Consider the following 11,928-nt stretch of genomic DNA (forward strand, 5'->3'; position numbering starts at 1 on the left):
AGACTTCCTGAGACAACAGGTCAGGTCGGCAGATGGATCCCTCCACCCCCCACAGAAGGGAGCGTCCAACTACCACCATCCATTGCTTCTTTTAGGTGGTGGTCGTCTCGTTCGTTCCCACCTTGGGGAGGCCTGGCCTGTCTTCTTCCACCAATGGAACACGCTTCTCACCATCTGTTGCTGGGGCTTCATATCTGTTTTCCAAATGAACTGCTGCAGGTGGAGATGAAGATTTCTTCTTGGTGCCAGAGGTGACAAGCTTCCAACTGCCACCTTCCCAGGAATCCATATCCTCTCCCTTCTTTAGCACTGTCTCTGGAGGTTCTCCACCTCGGCAGTACCTGCCTCTGTCCCTGCTCCTGCCCCTGCCTCCACCATGGGGGGCACTGATCTGCCCCCTCATGCCCTTTCCCTCCCCCCTCCTCTTCCACCACATCGGACTTACCAGCTGGAGGCAGCTGTGTTGGAAATCGGATCAATATCGGCCTCGTTAAATATCAGCTATCAGTATTGGTCCCAAAAATATCTATCAGTGCACCCCTAGTTATCACACATCTGTTTTTTTCTAAATGACTTGACTTTGATGTGTTTTATCTAAGCTGAAAACATGGTCTGAAATCACGTAGCTTGTATTTTTGTTAAAATTTTGACATCCTCATCCAGCAGGGATATAAACTGATAAGATGGGCATAAGGTAAATTGTTTTCCAACTTCTGTGTGAACAATAAGAGCAGCAGCTTTCACAGACTGTGGAAGTTCCTCCTCTAATAGAATGCCATAAAATGCCTTAAGGGAATTACTATATCCCCCCCATTCCCCTCTTAAACACCTTGTACATTTTACCTGGAAAGCCATCAGTTGCTGTAGTTTAGCCACTTCTAGGATTTATTAATATCTTATCTCTTTGTTAAGCCTGCTATTTTCAGGTTTTTAAATAACTTCAGAATTTTGAGTATCAGAAGAGTATACGTTGTATAAAAATGGAAAAAATACGCAGCAAAACGTAACAGTTTTTTATTTCCCGTCATAAATGCCTGTTTTGTATATACCTAAGGGCTTTTTCACTAGTGTCTATTGCCAACATATTCAATTACCCCCTAATTTTAGGTGATTGATACAAATTTGGAGGAGGGGGAGGCAATTGTGTTTTACGTATCTCTGCTAACATTTTTATTCCCTGTTGTGGTGCTTATATTCTGTGAGCTCTCATCACAAATGAGACTCTGATTCTTGCCTGACTCCTATGGTTTCATCTCTCCCATGGAATAACTCTTTATATTACCTGTATCATTTATTTGAAGGCATTAAGTTCTGAAGCCTTTATTGGTTGTAATTTGTATTTTGCACCGGAGAAGAAACATCTTCAAAAAATGTGATCTTTGGGAGCTATCCCAAAGATCAAATATTACTTCCAGTGCAGTATGATCTGATCATATAATTGCTAGTTTCTGCAGACCTCCACTCTATTAAGAGTTTAGCAACTGACATTAGATCTATTCCAGTATATAACTGAAAATGTGAACAAAGTATATGATTTCATTCAGTTCTCTCCAGCAATAAAGATTTAACCATTGGTATTGAAAGGTTAATGCTGCACCTATTTCCTTATCTATTTTATCAAATCTGTTCCTATGAGGAGTCATTGTACAATTAATGTTTCCTCCAAGTATAATTTCCCCTTCCTCACAGTGTTGCAATATTTTAAAGAAGTTCTTTAGAAAGTATTTTGCTTTTGAATGGGAGCATATGCCAACCACCTTGTTATTAATAAGTTAACAATCATGCTCTTTTATAAGAGAACTCATCCCTTATTATCCTTATGTCTATCTTTAATGTGAAAAGGTATATGTTTAGCTAATATTATATTCCTCTTTTCTTTTCTTTGGTCAAAGCTAAAAAAAAGGGCTCCTGAAACCAATTTCCTTTCATGCCCACTAAACATCCATGCTGACGACGAATTTATCTGAAGTAAAATAATCTGTAGTTTGGTTTGGTTTGGTTTGTAGGTTTCCTAGTACTTTCTTTTTTTTAATGACATTTAGCTCTTTGACATTCAAAGATGCTACTTTAAAAGGAAGAGACATTGCTTGTAACTTTTGAGGGTTCTGATAAGCCAAATAGTTATGATTCTTTGGTTCTTTGATGTCATGAAACCTTGTGAAGCAAATGTCTTCTATTTCTAACTATATTTATATTCATACTTTGTGTCTACATGTAGTTTGATTTTTGTTTTATTAAATTCCATCGCTTTTTGCCGTATTATTTTCTCCTGCCTCCCAAGTTTCCACCTATTAGAAAAGAAAACTAAACTTTAATTGGCCTGCTCTCCCATCATCCCATCCCAACCTTCAGGTTCAGCATTCTAATTCTCAACTTTCTAGAAAAGTTTTTCTAGACATAAAGTGAACTTTAATAGAGGTGATGGCTTCTTCCACTATGAAATTTAAGAAGTCATAAGTAATTTATATCAGTTTTTTCAGACAACTTTCCTGAAAAAGAATTGTGTATGTAACATTTGTTCAGGGGATAGGAAAATTATCCCAAAAGAATGAGTTTTGATATGGAAAAGAGGAGCATAAATTTCAGCCCATTATGCAATAAAAGAAACATCCTTTAGAGATGTAGTTTCAATGTTACTTCATATCTGTCAGGTTAAAAACAGATGCATTCTGTTTTTAACCTGATTGCATAGATGCAAATTCTGGAAAAAATGCAAGGGAAAGAGGAAACTTTATGTATACAGACTTATTAGTATTATCCCATTATTAGAAAGCATTAGGATGTGATTTGTAACCAAGTACTTCAAAAAGTTGGGTATTTATTACTAGTGAAGACTTGAGTAATACTCCAGCTATGAAATGGAAATACTCATACTCACACTTATACTTAATTTATGCATGAGCACAAATGAAGAATCAACCACTCATCCTCTAGTAGCCACTAGGCCATTGAGACCATTTTATTTGAAAAAGAAAATAATCCAAAACTAAAAAGATCATTCCAGGATATTGGACATTGTTGTTATTAACAAACAAAACCAAAAAACAGAACAAAAAACTGCATCACTTGTGATAGATGCTTAGGTGTTTGGGTACTGGCTATTCAGCATTTTAAATACACCTGCCTGAAAAAAACAGCGGCCAGAAGCAAACTTCCTATGACCCAAACCACACCCAATGGATCCAGACCATGCCAGGACAAGAAATTTAAAACCTGCCAATACATCTCCACCATCCCCACAATAGCTGCACCCCACAACAGAAGCATCACCATTCTTGGATCTTGTACCCGCACCTGCAGAAATGTAATATATCTCACCCAGTGCACCAAATGCCATGATGGAAAATAGTTGGAGAAACCAAATAACAACTGCACACCAGAATGAACACACATGGAAAATCCATCAAAGACAAAAATATCCAGTTACCTGTGGATGCCCACCTCTCACAAGACAATCACTTCCTCTCTGATCTCAGTTCTAATCCTCAAAGGGAATTTACAAAACACCTTTCATAGACAAGCCTACAAATTTAATGTCATAAATCTACTGGATACAAAAAATCATGGACTTAATACAGACATTGGATTTATGACATATCACAACCTGCCTGACATCTAACATACCAGGTAACCTGCCTTTAGCTGACCACTGGCATTCTTTCACACATGTCCCTCTCTTCCCCTCGCCCCCCATCTCTACCCTTTGTCTTCCAAACTTCCACTCATTTGCATCTTTACAGACTTCTTGTCACACTTTTGGCTTCTTTTCTATTTTGAAGAACTCATAACAGCAGCAGTCCCCCAGTGCCTGAAGAAGGGTGTTTGTGCACAAAAGCTTGCAAAAATCTTTTTCCCAACTATTTAGTTGGTTTAATAAAAAATATCACATCTACCCAAAGAATCTTGCCTGCATATGTCCCTAGACCAACATGGCTACAACCAACAATACTGCAAAATGGCAATTTTTTTGGATATCAATATTTAGTATATCTTACCTCATTCGATAAATACTAGCAAAATCACACTTTTATTTCTCTATCAGTTCCTTCTGGTTATTCCTTGGTTGTATACTAAGCTTAATTCAGATCTGAGGCATGCCAAGACAGCTCCATTTAAGTCTATGAAGTACACAGAATCTGAATTTAGTAGGTCTGCTTATGAAATTATACTAGCTTCCAGCTCTCTGATGTTCAGACAGAGGATTATGATGTATCATTAAAACATAAGATGCAAAAAGTAGAAGGTTTTTCTAATTTGGGTTGTCAAACAGATCATTCTACTCATGAAGAGCATAGAGGAATAATATCTTTGATTTGTGTCTGAAATCATAATGGCATTATATTGAAAGCTGAAGGCCAGCAGCTCTTAAGTTCACAATGGTGTTTGTATAGTGCTATGCATTTGGAAAATGCTGAACAAACAATAATTAATGTCTTTATAAGTTTCTGTGATGAAAGAAAATACAACATTACATAAAATTATCAAAATCTAAGTGACAAAGTTGGCAGCTTCCATAGTTTTTTTTTCCAAGCAACAGCCAATTTACCCCTACTCTGAATACCAATCAATTCTACTTCTCCAACTGATAAGATGTTCTCTAATTAAATTATGTTTTAATTGCCTTTGACTTTCAGTGCAAAGAAAATGGCAATATGGTTGCAGTTAAAATATCCCCCTCATTTTTGTCTACAATGATTGCCATTACACAGCTAACAATTGTCACACAGTATAAACAGATACTACACAATTATATTTACAGGTAGATTCGGACATAACTGTAGTATCTTAGATACGCCATGTGTTATAAATGATGTATTTTTAGTGTTAACAACTATACATGTATCCAGTTATGCTTGTTTACAAGCATTTGTCAGCCTGAGAAACAGTGGTACAGGTGGCAGTTCCAGGAAGAAAATGAATCATTTGGTTTTATAGGATCATAGCACCCATCAATACAACATTAATCCAGGAGTGCAATATCTTCCTACTTTTCACACTGATTTAAACACTAACATCCCTTATAGACAGTTAATTCATCTTTGCACTAGTGCTGTGAAGTAGGCTAATGGCTATATTTATTCCCATTTTATAGATAAGACATATTTGAGGCTGAAAGCTTCAATAGAGTCACAAAGAGAGTTAGCATCAGAGTGAGAATTAGAACTCTGAACATTCTTAATCCCAGTTTTGTGTTCACCACCTTTTCTCCAGAAGCAGCATAATTTTCTGGGAGTAATGAGAACAATACCTGGACTCCATCCAAATTGGAAATGCTTTATCTGAATTGACTGAAGCAACACCAATATTTTCAATAAAGACATGTACAAAGTTCTGCATTTGGGATGGAATAATCATATAAACAAATGTAGGCTGCGGAATGACTGGCTAGGCTGCAATTCTGCAGAGAAGGACCTGGGAGTTACAGTGGAATGAAAGCTAAATATGAGTAAAAAACGTGCTCTTTGTTGCAACAACAAAAAAAAAAAACAATATCATTCTGTGTTGTATTACTAGGAGTATCATTTGCAAGTCAAGAGAAGTGATCCTTCCACGTTATTCAGCACAACTGAAACCTCACCTGGAGTATCATGTCCAGTTTTGTGTACTGCAATTCAAGAAAAAACAGGGACAGATTTTAGGAGTTCAGCAGATAACAACCAGAAAGAGGTGTAGGAAACATCATTTATAAGGAAAGGCTGAAAAACTGGGATTACCTAGTCTGGAATAGAGAAGTCTGAGGTGAGATTTAATAATGGTCCCCAAGGCCATGTGTACATGAAATGAGGGGAGTGTGTGCACAACACTTTAAAATGAGCTAAAAGCTTTTGCACCACTTTAATGGTGTCAGTGTTTGTATACCTCAGCGGTGTATTGTGCATTAATTCCAGCTGCTTTAGGAAATTTGGCAGCGTAATGCACCTTAAACAACTCCTCCAAGGAGTTTTAGTTTGCTGCCCCTACAACCACGGAGCAAAGCACTGGGCTCCGTACAGCTCCATGGCTCTGCAGGAAGCCCTGTAGACAGCCTAACAGCAGCCTGAGAAACCAGACTCCACCCAAGAAAAGTGGCGAGCTTGATCTCTTCTTCCCTTGCTCCACCCCTGGAGCCTGCCTGCCTGCCTGAGCTGCTCGAGGGTCCGGTGCTTCCCTCTGCAGCTGTGGTGCCCCTTGGGACCACCAAAACCAGGTGCCTGTGGGTGGATGCCACCTGAGGGGGGGACCACCACTGCCATGGAGGGAAGCACCAGCCCCACCACCCCCAGCAACCCAGGGACTGCTCCACCTGCTGGCAGCTCGCCTTCCCCTAGAGAGGGAAGTCAGTCAGCAGGGTGTGTGCAGGACACGGGGGTTTAATCGGCCCTAAATTGAAGTGGTGTTTTTTAAAACCCATCACTTCAATTTAGGGCCCCCGTTTTGTCTACACATGCCCCAAATCCTGAAGGGTGGTAATATGGATAAGGGTGATGGCCAGTAAGAGGGTGGTTACGTATTGGAACAGGGTACCTAGAGAGGCTTTGGAATCTCCCTCTTTGGAAGTTTTTAAGAACCGGTTAGAAAAACACTTGACTAAGATTGTTTAAAACCAGGATGGTCCTGCCTGGAATGCAAGGGGTTAAACTAGATGACCTCCTGAAGTCCTTTCCAGTCCTATTTTTTATGATTCTAATATACTTTGATGCCGTTTACCTTCTGCATCAGCCAAAGAAAAAAAGCAGTCTCTTGATAGGTCCTGATTTACAACTTAGGAAACACAGGCGGTTTGGGGGGATCCGTGCATTTTTGGCCATTTCAAGGCACATTTGATTCCATCTTAATCAATCCCTGACTTGAAGAGAGGTAGCCAAATGAGAGATAGACACTGGGCATGTCTACATGTGAGTTAACGCTGACTTAAATTTACTGTGCAGTAAATGGGAATAGGCTGGTGTCTACACTTGCAGGCAATAAGGTGCATTAACTCTGTGTGTGGACTGATTCGGGGCTAAATTTAGTCCCAAGTTAGTCCACACATAGGGTGTTACTATGCGGTAAGGCACCTACATGTGCATTACTGCGCAGTAACTAATCAGCAGAGTAATCAAGTCAGTGTAAGTCACCATGTTTACTGCGCAGTACAGGCATGCACATGTAGACACATGCCTGTACTGCACAGTAATTTTGGTTACTGCACAGTAAATGCGCGTGTGTAGATGTGCCCACTTTGCTAGATATTGTGGGGAGGAAGGGAACCTAATTTTCTCTGGGTTTTGAGATAACCAGACTAAAGAAAGATTTGACAGTCCATCCATATGGCATTTAGTTTACTGACTGACCCAAGAAATTTGTTGCTACTGTAGTTGCAAGAAAAACATCACCTCAAGGCTATGCATAAAAGCTTCTGTCACGCTGTCATCTGTAATTATTCTATGTTTTTGATACAATCATTGTCATATGGACCTAACAGTGTTACACGCTATGGTCTTTGGTTGTGGTTTACAAATAAAGCACAAAGTACTGTAGCTTGATTTTTCAGTATTCCTAAAGTGAACTGATAATGATACATCTACTGCTGAGATATTTGATATAACTACTGGACATTTTAGTCACCACACGAGTCCTTAATCTCCCTAGGATCCTACATGAACAAAATTATTTGATATGAAAACCTTTGATATTACAAGTTGTATTTAACATTTCAAGGCTCATTTGAATCATCTCAGTTCAGTGAACTGCTAAAGCATACAGGACAACATACCCTGTGGAGAGAAAAACCTATAGATGTAGTTTTATAGCCTGAAGGTAAATTACACAAAATCATGAAAATTAGTTACTAAAAATGGGGGCCAAAATTTATTGGTGTCTTTTCTTTTTTTAAAAAAAAAAAAAAATAAGAGCACATTACAAAACAAAAGGAAAGAGTAGATAGATCAAGAGTTAAAGGAATTACTGAGATTTCCATGATATATTGAGTATGTGCATGAAACAGAAATTCTATTATGACCCACATACATCAGTAGTGCATGAGTGAACCAAATCTCATATTGATCTAAAAACTACATATCATACACTTTCAGGGATTTTTTTTTTCTCTGATGTAAGTCACTAAGGCATTAGAAAATTTTAATCTTCAGTTGAGATGTGCAGACAGCAACATACTGATTGTGCTCTGGCAATATATTTATGTTATTGCAAACTTGTCACTGAGTCCCCCAACATGGGTGTCTGCTTAAGACCACTGCGGCCCTAGTCTCTAGGGTCAGGTACAGACATTACACTTTTACCCATATAAGAGATTGGAAACTGGTCTGTGCCTGTAACAGATAAGAATTTTCATTTTTGAACTGGCAGACTGGTTCAAAAATGGTGGAACCCAGTCTAAGTTTTGAACCCTCTCCCTCCAAAGTGTGAATATGTGTTCTATTTGCTACCGGTCTAAACTACACCGCTTCTGGAAAAGTGTGTAACTTAAGTTGATTTCTGCCCTGGGCTTTTGAATGTCTGTACCTAGCCTAAGAAGGCCCTTTGCAGCCCACCCAGGCATGGCTTCTAGACCAATGTGGAGCCCTAGTTCCTTCCTATCCTGAGACCATAGTCTTTCAGTCCCCAACCCTTTCTGGTTGTTCCATGCTCCTGATTCAGGGAGCTAGCTTCCAGTTCAGCTCCTGAGAGAGAGACTGTATCTCTCACAGAGGAAACAAAGTGTAACCCAAAGCTCCAAGCAACAAAGCAGATAATCTTTTCTTCAGTGAAAGCATTTACTGGGCCTAAGGCCACCTACCCAGAGGTCTTCTGCCCCGCCAAAGTGTTAAGCAGCTTTTCTGTTTCCAAACCAGCCCGCACAACCCTGAACACCCTAAAGTTACTCAACTTCTCACTCCAGTCTTCCCAGCCACAAGCCCCAAAGTTGGTTCCCTGTTCTCTCTCTTCAGACTCCCTTTCACCCTCTTGTGACCGCCTTGTTTTTTTGATGCTCTATCCTTTATCATGCTTATCTTAGTCTCCTCCCTTTGATGCCTCCTGGGCCTCTCCAAAGAATGCATACCAAGCCTGTCTGAAGTCTCAACACAGCTATGCAAGTCCCATTGAAGCTGAAAATTCTTCCTCTTGCCCTGCACATAGGCAGCTCTGCTAACAAGAGGGACCCTATTAACCCTTCTTTCCTTGCATACCAACTGTATAGATAAACTGAGACTTGCAACATTGTAACAACATGAACATCCTAAAACACAGAAATGTTACAAAAAAACCTACAGCCCATCCTAAAAACACCAATTGTTAAGTATTCATCCCTTTTTTGCCCATAGCAGAAATTAATAAATAAGCCTTTACCCAGCGGTTCTACACATGTTAGCACTTTGTTTTACAATATTTATATAAAAGGGGGAAAAAAGAACATTGTTGGTTGAGGTGGCAGAGTTAAAGTTAGATGTGTGACATACTAAAAAATATATTTCTTTATAGAGGCATCCTATTATGACAGTGTCTTTGACAGAAAGCTGTTTGCTTTTGGTAAAAGCATCTCTTTGTAATACTCAAAGTGCTTGGCTTATAAGTATAGTGTTATGAAAAGGTGAGTATATATTGAGCTACACAGTGTCCTACAGGTTTGGGGGGGGTGTTAAACGTGCTGGTAACAATGAATTAATCCTTTGGCTATCCTCAGATGAAATTCTTTTTGACTCCAGTAGAAGTTTTCTTGAATAGGCCTGAAAGACTGAGCCTATATTTATTTGTGTGTGGCCAGTATATTTTTGAGAAAACATGTTGGATTCCATTGGCAGTATCAAGTTTATGTAAGAGGCAGCATAATCTAAAATTCAGCATCATACATTTTCCCCTCTATTGCTTGCTGGAAAGAAGATGACAGGTAATGGGCCAAGAAGGCACAAAGAATTGCGGGGACAAAAAAAGAAGCTGGATTTATTTTTAAAGAATGTCAAGTTGCCTGCTGTACAAGATACATATTTGTACAAAGAAATAGTGAGTATTCAGTACAAACAGAATGGTTCTACAGATGTAATGCAAAAGGAGATTGAGGCAACTTCTGCTCAGTCACAATGGGGTAGTGGTCTGGTCAAAGTTTTCAGAAATGAGTGGAACTCTACATTAATTTCACTATACTTCAGATGCTACCCTAAACTCTAAATAATCCATTAAAGGCAGTAGAGAGAGTTAGTGGTGTTAGTGACTTGCGACTTAACTGTTATTCTGCAGGTGTACATAAATACAGTAAAAATTAAAATGCCAGGGGTGAGGGATCATGGGAGAAAGGACAGTGGGAGGAATTCAGGCGAAGGAAGGCACAGAGTGAGGGGAGTGCAGGAAAAGGGTGTGCAAAACCAGGGGAGTACAGGGAATGGGCGCACAGAGAAGCAGAGGGAGCTGCTGCAGCCTCAGCCCTCACCCAGGCTGGAGGCTGGAGCCAGAGCTGCTGCTACTGCCTGGCCCAGCAGGGTGCTCTGTTCCTCCATCAGAGGCAGAACCAGAGCAGCAACTGGGGAGGTAGGGGGCAGGCACCAGAGGAAAACCAGTGGGCAGTGGGGGAGAGGCACTGGGAGGTAATGTGGCAGGGGGACAGGTACCAGGGAAGTGGCAAGGGGTCGATAAGGGGCATGAAGTAGGCTCCTTGCCCCAAGCTGCTGCTTTCCCTGTGACTACAGTCTCTGTGGCATTGGTAGCAGGGGACGAATTTAAGAGAACCCTCCAATAACTATTCTATACATGAAAAATGAAAATACATTTATAATTTTCTGTGTCTAGAATCTAATAATTGGGGATGGGGGGAGGGGTCATCTTAAATTCAAGGTCTTCTTGGTTTGGGTAAAAACATTAGTTAATTTGTTATGGTACCTAACATTACTGACACATGTGATGTATCTCTCATATTGGGCCATGTAGGAAGTTTCCATATCTAATTTAGTGATTAATGTAAATGACCAGGTAAGCTGGTTTTAAACTGGATGTAAGTGGTAAAGAACTATAATTTGCATTTTATTGGGCATTTTATTGATCTGCAAAATTAGTGCAATTTACATTCTAAGGCAAAGAAATGTGGTACACTAAAAGAAGCAATTAACATGAGAGCATCAGACAGACCCTGTGCAAATAATTCATAATGAATTATTTATTTTCTCCAATTTCTGTTTGTAAGTATCCCAAGCAAACTATTTTTTCTAATGTAAACATTCAACATATTTTCTGAATAATATCTATGGATAATTTTTGGTCTATCATTCATTCATAGGCAGATACTTATGAATATTCAGGATCCGAAATTCAAGATTTCTTAAATGGACACATAGGTCATACAATGTTTCTCTTCCCTGATTGAAAGGGTACAACTCTGTTTTCTGGTGTGAAAACTTGCACTTACAAATTCTAAATTCATTGTCCACATTGCACAAGAGTTGCTTAAAATGCATTATTTCAGCAAACATTCCTATGAGTAATTTGTTAGAATAATCATGGAAAAGAGTGCAAACACAGAAAAAATGAATTAATCTGACACTCTTTCGCTCTTATGCAAAAAGAAAAAAATGTACTGTCAATATGTCTATTTATCTTTAATTAAAATGTATTAAATAAGCTAAAAATATGAAATTATATTCTTGGAAATGTTTCTTCAGGATTCTTTTAGATGTAAACACTAGGGCTGTGTGAAGCTTCCATCCCTGATTCAATTTAGTGGAGATTTGGCCCGATTTGGTGGCTGAATCTCCAAATCTCAACTGAATCAGGAAACCCTTTAATCTCTTTGAATCAAACCAGAACCTTCTGAATCAATTCAGGCCCATCAGTCTTATCTCAATCCTAGGGAAACTCTTTGAGAAGATCATTAAGGAGCACATCTGTGATGAGCCAGCTTCAGGAATGATGCTCAAGGGCAACCAGCACAGTTTCATTAGGGGCAGGTCATGTCAGACCAACCTGATTGTCTTTTGTGATCAG

This window comes from Gavialis gangeticus, unplaced genomic scaffold (genome assembly GCF_001723915.1).
Source record: "Gavialis gangeticus isolate Ggan-Ray unplaced genomic scaffold, GavGan_comp1, whole genome shotgun sequence".
In the NCBI taxonomy this organism is placed as follows: domain Eukaryota; kingdom Metazoa; phylum Chordata; order Crocodylia; family Gavialidae; genus Gavialis; species Gavialis gangeticus.